The sequence below is a fragment of the Apodemus sylvaticus genome, chromosome 9 (assembly GCF_947179515.1).
Source record: "Apodemus sylvaticus chromosome 9, mApoSyl1.1, whole genome shotgun sequence".
Lineage (NCBI taxonomy): Eukaryota > Metazoa > Chordata > Mammalia > Rodentia > Muridae > Apodemus > Apodemus sylvaticus.
The window spans coordinates 75875186-75886795 of record NC_067480.1 but is presented as its reverse complement, the minus strand read 5'-3'; the positions used below and the strand labels follow the sequence as shown (position 1 = coordinate 75886795).

Genomic DNA, 11610 nt, shown 5'->3' with positions numbered 1-11610 from the left:
GTCATAATATTTATGAGTAATTCAAGGTAAAGTTACTAGTAAAAAGCAATTGAAAACACACTAAAACCATATTATACAACAAATATCAAGAATATATTATTTTCTAATTTTGACTTAATAATGAATGTGAAACCATAATTAATACAGATAACATGGTATTATACTTTTCTAAAGTATAAAGACAAATATTAGATTTAATATTTCTTTCAATCCCATTTGATATCGCAAAGAAAGGATTACTGGTAAAAATAGTTTTAAATTTCAGGAAAAATGAACACAATAAAAAGGCAGATATTGTACTTATTTAATTTACAAATATTTTGAGGGGAAATATTTCAAAATCATTTTTTGAATACAAGACTTAAGTCATAAAATCTCAGAAGACAGGATATTGTGAAACAATGAAGTACCAGGGCTCATGCTTTCTGACAACACTTTCTGACATCCCATAGATATGAAAATGACCAGAAATATTTCCTGAACTACTGGTAGTAAATGATACATACAGCCTTAACAATACAGAGGGCAGTGTAGTAGCTTAGCACCTCCTTTGGACAACAAACGGCGATTATCTTGAAGAAATGAAGTACGTGCTTTAGACACATCTCCCCTCTGTGATGGATGCTTGATGCTAGGCAGGAAGCTACTTCAATGGTGAAAATGATGTTAGAATCAGGAACATATTCTGCTGGGATTCCAGGTAACTGACACTTTCCCAAACAGCAGCCACCACACCAGGGTCCTTCTGAGACCAAAGTCTCCCAGCTGCTCTGCTGTCAGCACTCTGGTTCCACCATAGACCATGAACTCTGTTGAGGGCTCCATATTCTGTGTGGAAAACGAACTAGTCTAGAGTAGCCAAGCTATCATGGGCATTTACTGCCCTTTAGAATGCATTGCCCCACGGAACTGGGCTGCCAAGCTTCACCTGAAAGGTAGACAGTTCGCAGACTCCTTCCCTGGGAGGCATTCCTATTTTGCTCCATGGTACTAAGTAGGTAATCTCAACCTTTTGTTTACCAATGAAAGTCACATTTGGAATGAGGAATCATTCCTGCCATTCCTTATCCTTGGCCAAGGCTTTGCGGACTGCAGTTCAATGAGCAAAATTATCATACTTGCAAATGTGGAATACTCTGTTTGTTCGGCCTCCAAACTCTACATACAGTCCAATATCCAATCATTTCAGAGTGTGCTGTCCGAAGGTGAACACTTTTCTTAAAAAAGTTTTCCAGGAAATCGTTTGTCTTTGAGGGCTTGAGAAAATAGGTGCAGCATTCATAATGTCCCACCGCTTTGCCTGGGGCCTGTAGCAAAAGGTGAGCATACCTGAGACTGCCAGCCAGCAGAGCCAATGCGGTCCTCAGGCTGCTGTGGTGCACTCTCCAGGCCTAGTCTCCTTAACTGACAAATTGAAGCCTGCCATGGAGTCAGCCTGTCTCATTTCTCTCCGTATAAAAACAGACATGTTGATCAATAGAATCAAATCAAAGAACTAGAAGTAAACCCACACACCTATGAATGCTTGATTTTTGACAAATTATACAATAGAAAAAAAGAAAGCATCTTCAACAACTGATACTGATCTAACTGGATGTCTGCACATAGAAGAATGCAAATAGATCTATATAGCTCTCTCCTGACAAAAGAGAAAGTGGGGAATAGCCTTGAATGCATTGGCACAGATGACAGCTTCATGAACAGACCACCAACAACTCATGTACTAAGGTTAACAATTAATAAATGGGGCCTCATAAAACTTAAAAGCTTTTTTGTAAGGCAAAGGACACCATCAAAAAAACAAAATGGCAGCTAACAGAATGGGAAAAGATTTTCAAACTCCACATCACACACAGGGGGCTAATATCCAAAATATATAAAAAACTCAAGAAACTAGACATCAACCAGCTAAATAACCCAATTAAAACATGGGGTACAGATCTAAACAGAATTCTCAACATACGAATCTCTAATGGCAGAGAAGCACTTAAAGAAATGTCCAACATTTAGTCAGTCATCAGGGAGATGCAAATCAAAATGACTCTCTGAGATTCCATCTTACCCCTGTCAGAATCCTTAAGATCAAACACTCAAGCGACAGTTCATGCTGGCTAGGATGTAGAGCAAGGGTACTCCTCCTCCGTTGCTGGTGGGAGTGCAAACTTGTCCAACCACTTTGGAAAACAATTTGGTGGTTTCTCAGAAATTTGGGAATAGATCTACCTCAAGACCCAGCCCACTTCTGGGCATATACCCAATAGAAGCTCTGTTAGCATTTTGTCTAAGCTCCGTCCCACAGTTACCTGGCAACAGCCAGGTATGCCTGACTCACTGTAAAGGGGATGTTTGCCCTCCTCCTCTCTCTCTATTGCTCTTGTTCCTGCTCTTGTTCTGTCCTCTCATCTCTTCCACCCTCTCTCCATGTGCTCATGGCCTCCCTCTACTTCCTCTTCCTCCTCCTCTTCCTCCTCCTCCTCTTCCTTCCTCCCCCCCTCTTGCCTTTCTCTGCCTCTACTACCCTCTTAACTCCCCTCCCCAATGCCCTGAATAAACTCTATTTTGCCGAGGTGCTTCCTTCGCATATCTGACTACACACCCATAAAACATATACCTCTAAACTTTTTTTGCTTGTATTTTTATTGGATATTTTGTTTACTTACATTTAAAATGTTATTCCTTTTCCCAATTCCCCCAGAAACTCCCTATCCTATCCCCCCTCCTCCTCCTCTGAGGGTGTGCCCCCAACCACCCACCTACCCACCCACTCCTGCCTCCCTGCCCCAGCATTCCCCTCCACTGGGGCATCAAGCCTGCACAGAACCAAGGGCTTCTTTTCCCATTGATGTCCTATAAGGATATAGTTGGAGCCCTCCATGTGTACTCCTTGATTGATGGTTTAGACCACGGAGCTCTGGTTGGTTGATATTGGTGTTCTTCCTCCTATGGGCTTGCAAACCCCTTTAGCTCTTTCAGTTCTTTCTCTAACTCCTCCATTGGGGACCCCATTATCAGTTCAATGGTTGACTGAGAGCATCCACCTCTGTATATGTCAGGCTCTGGCAGAGCCTCTCAGGAGACAACTATATCAGGCTCCTGTAAGCAAGCACTTGTTGGCATCCACAGTAGTGTCTCGGTTTTGTGACTGTATATGGGATGGATCCCTAAGTGGGTCAGTCTCTGGGTGGTCTTTCCTTCAGTCTCTGCTTTATCTCCATATTTGCTCCCGTGAGTATTTTGTTCCCCCTTCTAAGAAGAACAGATGCACCCACACTTTGTTCTTCCTTTTTGAACTTCATGTGGTCTGTGAATTGTATCTTGGGTATTCTTAGCTTTTGGGCTAATATCCACTTATGAGTGAATGTATACCATGAGTGTTCTTTTGTGATTGTTACCTCACTCAGGATGATATTTTCTAGTTCAATCCATTTACCTAAGAATTTCATGACGTCATTGTTTTTAATAGCTGAGTAGTACTCCATTGTGTAAATGTACCACATTTTCTGTATCCTTTCTTTGTTGAAGGACATCTGGGTTCTTTCCACCTTCTGGCTATTATAAATTGGCTCCTATGAACAAAATGGAGCATGTGTCCTTATTACATGTTGGAGCATGTTCTGGATATATGCCCAGGAGAGGTATAGCTGGGTCCTCTGGTAGTACTATGTCCAATTTTCTGAGGAACTGCCAAAATGATTTCCAGAGTAGTTGTACCAGCTTGCAGTCCCACAAGCAGTGGAGGACTGTTCCTCTTTCTCCACATCCTTGCCGGCATCCGCTGTCACCTGAGTTTTTTATCTTAACCATTCTGATGGCTGTGAGGTGGAATCTCAGGGTTGTTTTGATTTGCATTTCCCTGATGATTAAGGATGTTGAATACTTCTTTAGGTGCTTCTCAGGCATTCAGTATTCCTCAGTTGAGAATTCTTTGTTTAGCTCTGTACCCCATTTTTAATAGGGTTATTCAGTTCTCTGTAGTCTAATTTCTATAGTTCTTTATATATATTGGATATTAGCACTGTATAGGATGTAGGGTTGGTAAAGATCTTTTTCCAATTTGTTGATTGTCATCTGCAAATAGTGATAACTTGACTTCCTCCTTCTCAATTTGTATTCCTTTGTTCTCTTTTTGTTGCCCAATTGTTCTGGCTAGAACTTTGAGTACTATATTGAATAAGTAGGAAAAGAGTAGGCCATCTTGTCTAGTCACTGATTTTAATGGGATTCCTTTGAATTTCTACCCATTTAGTTTGATGTTGGCTGTTGGTTTGCTATATATTGCTTTTTATTACATTTAGCTGTGCACCTTGAATTCATGAGCTCTCCAATGCTTTTAACATCAATGGCTTTTTCTGCATCTGATGAGATGATCATGTTTTTTTTCTTTGAGTTTGCTTATATACTGGATTACTTTGATTGATTTCCATACATTGAACCACCCCTGCATTCCTGGGATAAAGCTTACTTGATCATGATGGATGATTGTTTTGATGTGTTCTTGGACTGAGTTTTCTAGAATTTTGTTGAGTATTTTTGCATCAACATTCATAAGGGAAATTTATCTGAAGTTCTCTTTCTTTGTTGGGTCTTTGTGTGGTTTAGGTATAAGTATACTTGTGGCTTCATAGAATGAGTTGGGTAGTGTTCCTTCTGTTTCTATTTTGTGGAATAGTTTGAAGAGAATTGGTATTAGGTTTTCTTTGCAGGTTTTCTGGACTAAACCCATCCAGTCCTGGTTTTGTTTTGTTTTTGTTTTTTTGTTTTTTTTTGTTTTGTTTTGTTTTGTTTTGTTTTTTTTTGAGACCTTTAATGACTGCTGCTATTTCTTTAGGGGTTATGGATCTGTTTAGACGGTTTATCAGCTCCCGATTTAACTTTATATTTGTCCAGAAAATTGCTCATTTCATCCAGATTTGCCAGTTTTGTCGAGTATAGGCTTTTGTAGTAGAATCTGATGATTTTTTTGAATTTCCTTGGTTTGTGTTGTTAGTGTCTCTGTTTTGATTTCTGATTTTGTTAATTAGGATGCTGTCTGTATGCCCCCTAGTAGTCTGGGTCTGGCTAAGGGTTTATCTCTCTTGTTGTTTTTTTGCAAAGAACCAGCTCCTGGTTTTGTTGATTCTATGTATAGTTCTTTTTGTTTCTACTTATTTTTTTTTCAGCTCTGAGTTTGATTATCTCCTGCTGTCTATGCCTATTGGGTTTATTTGCTTCTTTTTGTTCTAGAGATTTCAGGTGTGCTGTCAAGTTGCTAGTATATGCTCTCTCCAGTTTCTTTTTGTAAACACTTAGAGCTATGAGTTTTCCTCTTATCACTGCTTTCATTGTGTCCCATAAATTTTGGTATGAAATGCCTTCATTTTCATTAAATTCTAAAAAGTCTTTAATCTCTTAATTTCTTCCTTGACCAAGTTATCATTGAGTAAAGTATTGTTCAGTTTCCACGTTTATATGGGGTTTCCATTGTTTTTGTTGTTATCAAAGATCAGCTTTAGTCTGTGGTGATCTGATAGGATGCATGGGATTATTTCAATCTTATTGTATCTGCTGAGGTCTGTTTTGTGACCAATTATTTGGTCAATTTTGGAGAAGGTACCATGAGGTGCTGAGAGAAAGTGTATTCTTTTATTTTAGAATGAAATATTCTATACATATCTGTTAAATACATTTGGTTCATAACTTCTATTAGTTTCACTGTGTCTCTGTTTAGTTTCCATTGCTGAGAGTGGGGTGTTAAAGTCTTCCACTATTATTGTGTGAAGTGCAATGTGTGCTTTGAGCTTTACAAAAGTTTCTTTTATGAATGTGGGTGCTCTTGCATTTGGACCATAGATGTTCAGAATTGAGTGTTCTTCTTGGTAGATTGTTTTCCTTTGACAAGTATGAAGTATTCTTCCTTATCTTTTTTGATAACTTTTGGTTGAACATTGATTTTATTTGATGTTAGAATGGCTACTCTAGCTTGTTTCCTGGGACCATTTGCTTGGAAAATTGTTTTCCAGTCTTTTACTCTGAGGTAGTCTCTATCTTTGTCACTGAGATGTGTTTCCTGTATGCAGCAGAATAATGGGTCCTGTTTACTTATCCAGTGTGTGCATCTATGTCATTTTATTGGGGAATTGAGTCCATTGATATTAAGAAATATCAAGGAAAAGTGATTGTTACTTCCTGTTATTTTTGTTGTTAGCAGTGGAATCATGTTTGTGTGGCCATCTTCTTTTGGATTTTTTGGAAGAAGATTACTGTTTTGCTTTTTGGAGGGTGTAGTTTCCCTCCTTGTGTTGGTGTTTTCCATCTATCATCCTTTGTAGGGCTGGATTTATGGAAAAATATTTTGTAAATTTTGTTTTGTCCTGGAGTATCTTGGTTTCTCCATCTATGTTAATTGAGAGTTTTGCTGGGACTAGTAGCCTGGGTTAGCATTTGTGTTCTCTTCCGGTCTGTATGACATCTGTCCAGTATCTTCTGGCTTTCATAGACTCTGGTGAAAAGTCTCGTGTAATCCTGATAGGTCTGCCTTTATCTGTTACTTGACCTTTTTCCCCACTGCTTTTAATATTCTTTCTTTGTTTAGTACATTTGGTATCTTGATTATTATGTGATGGGAGAAATTTCTTTTCTGATCCAATTTATTTAGAGTCCTGAAGGCTTTTTATATGTTCATGGGCATCTCTTTCTTTAGGTTAGGGACATTTTCTTCTATAATTTTGTTGAAGATATTTGTTGGTCCTTTAAGTTGGGAATCTTTACTTTCTTCTATACCTATTATTCTTAGATTTGGTCTTCTCATTGTTTCCTGGATTTTCTGGATATTTTGGGTTAGTAGCATTTTTGCCTTTTGCATTTTCTTTGACTGTTGTTTCAATAGTCAAATACTTTTCTATAGTATCTTCTGCACTTGAGATTTTCTCTTCTAACTCTTGTATTCTGTTGATGATGCCTGCATCTATGACTCCTGATCTCTTTCCTAGGTTTTCTTTCTCCGGGTTAGTCTCCCTTTGTGATTTCTTTATTGTTTCTACTTCCCTTTTTAGATCCTGGATGGTTTTATTCAATTCCTTTGCCTGTTTGGTTGTGTTTTCTCATAATTCTTTAAGGGATTTTTGTGCTTTCTCTTTAAGGACTTCTACCTGTTTACCTGTGTTCTCCTGTATTTCTCTAAGGGAGTTATTTATGTCCTTCTTAAAGTCCTCTATCATCATCATGAGGAGTGATTTTAAATCTAAATCTTGCTTTTCTGGTGTGATGGGGTATCCAGGACTTGCTATAGTGGGAGACCTGGGTTCTGATGCTAGCAATAAACCTTGGTTTCTGTTGCTTATGTTCTTACACTAGCCTCTTGCCATCTGGTTTTCTCTAGTGGCACCTTTACTCACTATTTCTGACTGGAGTGTGTCCTTCCTGTTATCTTAGTTGTGTCAGAACTCCTCAGAGTCTTGCTATCTCTATGATCCTGTAATCCTGAGATACTGTGTGTAAGAGTTCCTGGGAGTCAAGCTACCTCAGTGATTCCAAAATCCTGGTGTTACCAAGCTCCTGAGATCCCATGATCCTGTGATCCCATGATCCTGGGCGTGTTAGAGCACCTGGGAGTCCAGCTCCTCTGGGTGCTGTGGGATTGGATACAGAGCTAGTGTCCAAGGTCTGCTCAGGGAACCAGCTCTCTTTATCTTTTTATAAACACATCAAGTTCCACTATACCACAAGGATAGTTGCTCAACCATGTTCATAGCAGCTTTATTCATATTTGCCAGAAACTGGAAACAACCTCAATGTCCCTCAACTGAAGAGTGGCTAAAGAAAATGTGGTGCATTTATAGAACAGAGTATTACGCAGCCATTTAAAAATAATGACATTATGAAATTTGCAGGCAAATGGATACAGCTAGAAAAGATCATCTTGAGTGAGGAAACCCAGACACAGAAAGACAAGCATGGTATGTACTCACTTCCAAGTGGATATTAGTCATAAAGCACAGGATAACCAAGCTATAAACCATAGACCCAAAGAAGCTAAGTAGCAATGAGGGCTCAAGATAGGATGCTTGAATCTCACTGAGAGGGGGAAACACAACAGGTGGGGTGGGGTGGGTGGTGGGGTGGTGGGGATGGGAGGAGGTGTAGATGGAAGGAGGAGACAGAGTGGGGGAGGAGGATGATGGGAACTGGAGAAATGAGGTGGGGGGAAACGAGTCCTGGGAGAGGCACCTAGATTATGGGAGGCATCTTTGAGACCAGCTAGAAACCCAGGTTAATGGCAGCTCCCTGGAATCCACGAGGGTAATCCTAGCTAAGACTCTAAGCAATGGGGGATATGGAGCCTAAATTGACCATCTCCTGTAACCAGGTAAGACTTCCAATGGAGGAATTGTGACACCAACCCAGCCATAAAAGCTTAGACCCACAATTTGTACTGCCTATAATATGCACAAGAGTAAAAGATGGAACAGAATTTGAAGAAAGGACCAATTAATGACTGGCCAGTTGAGATCCATGCTATCAGAGGGAGCCTACTCCTGACACTATTAATGATTTTCTGCTCTACTCACAGACAGGAGCCTAGCATAAATGTCATCAAAGAGGCTTCAAGCAGCAACTAATAGAAACAGATGCAGAGACCCCTCCAGCCAAACATTAGGTAGAGCTTGAGAAATACTGTAGGAGGCAGGTGGTGGTGGTGGTGGTGGTGGTGGTGGTGTAGGAGCCAGAGGGGTCAAAGAAAATACAAGAAAACACATAGAATCAACTAAGCTGGGTCCACAATGCTCACAGTGACTGAACTGCCAGACAGAGAGCATGCATGGGAGAGACCTAGGCCCTCTGCACAGATGTGACAGTTGTGTAGCTTGGTTTTCATGTGGGACCTGTAAATTGGGAGCAGGGTCTGTCTCTGACTACACTGCCTGCCTTTGGATCCCTTTCTCATAACTGGGCTGCCTTTTCTAGCCTCAGTAGAAGATGTGTGAGTCTAATCTTATTGTAACTTGATAGGTCAAAGCTGATCTGTATCTCTGGGAGGTCTTTCCTCTTCTGAAGATTAGAGGAGGAAGGGTGGGGAAGAAGGGAGGGGAGGGGAGAGGGACTGGGAGGAAAGGAGGGAGGGGAAGCTGTGATTGGGATGTAGAGTAAATAAATAACCAATAAAGTACTAAATATAATTATGGAGTCCAGTCAAAACATGTTAAGAATCACATTCAGAAAATAAATATTATATTTAAATTTAAAATAAAATGAAATCTCACCCATCTTCAAAGTCCTGGGAGTCTTTAACATTTACATTATTCTAAAATCCCAGAGAACAACGCATGACTTGTGAAACAATCATTTTTCATAAATGGGAAATCAGAGGGGGTGTTGAGAAAAAGCAGAGGAATACCTATTTTACTCTGGAGAAAATGCGTGCAGTTTGTAACTGCTTTTGTAATTTGAAGGCTCTGAAAGTTTTTCAGTAATGACTCTGGCGCATACTGGAGGTTTTGACTTTTGAGTATTATAAAATTACATTTCCCATCTGATGCCAGAGAAGCAATGTTGCTTCTGTCACAGCCAGAATCCAAGTGAAATGGCTGCTGGCAGTTCCACAGAGTCAGGAAGAGTTCATGTGGCACACGGGTGATGCTCTGAACACAAAGACGCTGTGCTGTTCTTCCGGGTGGCTTTGTGTGGTGCTCAGCTGGCACTGGGGAAGATGCCCAGGAGACAAGATTTCCACCTCGCACATCGTCACCATGGAGGGGGCTTGCATGTTGAAAGAAAACATTCTCTCTCTCTCTCTCTCTCTCTCTCTCTCTCTCTCTCTCTCTCTCTCTCTCTTTCTCTCTCTCTCTCCCTCTCTCTCTCTCTCTCTCTCTTTCTCTCTCCCATCTGAACTAATTCTTCTATTAAAGCCCGCTAGGTTCCTACAGAATGATTTAATTCTGTGGTCTCTGACAGCTGAGGGCTGATCACTGATGCTAGGTACTCATAGGTAAAGCCTGCACTTCAAGTATGAGATTCTGGACATATTTTGCCCTCAGTCACCTGTTGGAAAAGTCAAGCCACCAAAGCTGAGATCTGGGGGTGATTTTCCTTTGGGGTCCCAGGAAGGTTTTTCTGACAGCTGTTTAATCACCCCTATTTGTGTATGAGAACACGTAGGTGTGTGTCTGCAGACTTTGTATGGGTGAGAGTGGGGACGGTAAAGAAAAACCAAATAGTGATCACATTTTACCTCCTGCTGCCCAAATCTAATCTTTTGAATTACTATGTAATGATGCTAGGCAGCAGAGGTCTTGGTGGTGGCAGAATGCTTTGAATTTACCCTGCCCAATATGGTGGCCACCTAGCTGCACATGACTGTTACATTACTCAATTATGAGTACCATGATGGAAAGTGTAACCCTTAATTTTATTTAATTTTAATAGATTAAAATTAAAATTTAAATAGCCACCGGTGACTAACGGCCACTCTTCCAGGCAGCAAAGCCCTGAACCAACCCTTGTGCTTGCATTTGCACGGGAGAATTTCCCACTCTGAGATGCCATGTCTTAAATCACTGTCATCCTTTTGATAGGCAAATCTAATTGTCAGCTTGCAAGAAAGAAGCCTTATTAGTTTGTATAAATAAAGATGTGCTCTGTTACTGCTTGCAAGATAGCTTTGTTTCTCTGTTAAGTCGATGCCCTTCTATGCTATATAAGTCACACAAGCACTAAAGCCGTCTCCTAACGGGTGGTCGGTATATCTTATGAGTCCCTGGAATTTATGCCTAGGTGGTACCTGCCAAACCCCCTATTTTTATCCCCCTAGAGTTTTTTTTTCTTTTTCTTTTTTTTTGTTCTTATTCCATTCACTCCAAAATATCATTACCATTGCAAACAAGGAAAATGTGTTTATCAACTGCAAACTCCTTTAGGGCCTCATAGGATTAATCACGGTTATAAAGTTTTATTAAACACAATTTTTGTTTAATGACAAGCTCCACCAGTCCTTCCCATTCCAAACCAATCCTGTCCTAAGGGTGCATTGCGCTTAGCAGATTGCTTCCAACAGACTCTTCAACACAATCCCTATTACTTTGTCATGCACAGAGATATTTTTCTTCCTGGATAATTTGAACTTCCTTAAAAATCACATCTGTTTCATACTTTATTTATTTGTAATTTAAATCCTTAAATTGAATCTTTCATTACTAACATCTGGGCTTGAAATGTAGCCCACTTGAAAAAAAAATACAAATTTTATTTTATCTGTAGTTACCCCCCTTCACTCGGTAGCACTGGTACAAACACTCTCTGGCCAGAGGCAAAACAGCCGGGTATCTTAAAGCTGTGGTGCTATACCACGTGTGATGTGGCTCACTTGATTGTCCCTGAAGTGACTGGCAATTTGCCCAGAATTAGACTGAATGCACGTAATAAGCTGTAGAATTTCTACAATATTGACAATTAGATATCTCTATACAGCAGCAGCTGTGTATTGTTCTCATGGTATGGTCTCCTCAAAGCACCTCTTAAAAAGAAAAAAGGAGGAAAAAAACCGCCTGGCAGAAGGTTGCAAGCAGCAGAAAGGTGATATACATTGTAAGAAATATCTCAAATTCATATTGATGGGGATGTTTCTATTAGTTTGGT

General features: G+C 40.1%; 1 pseudogene; it reads right to left on the bottom strand.

The window, feature by feature from the left end:
- Positions 1-643: 643 nt before the first annotated feature.
- LOC127691942 (protein NipSnap homolog 3B-like) overlaps positions 644-11610 on the bottom strand; it is a 58136-nt pseudogene continuing 47169 nt past the window's right edge.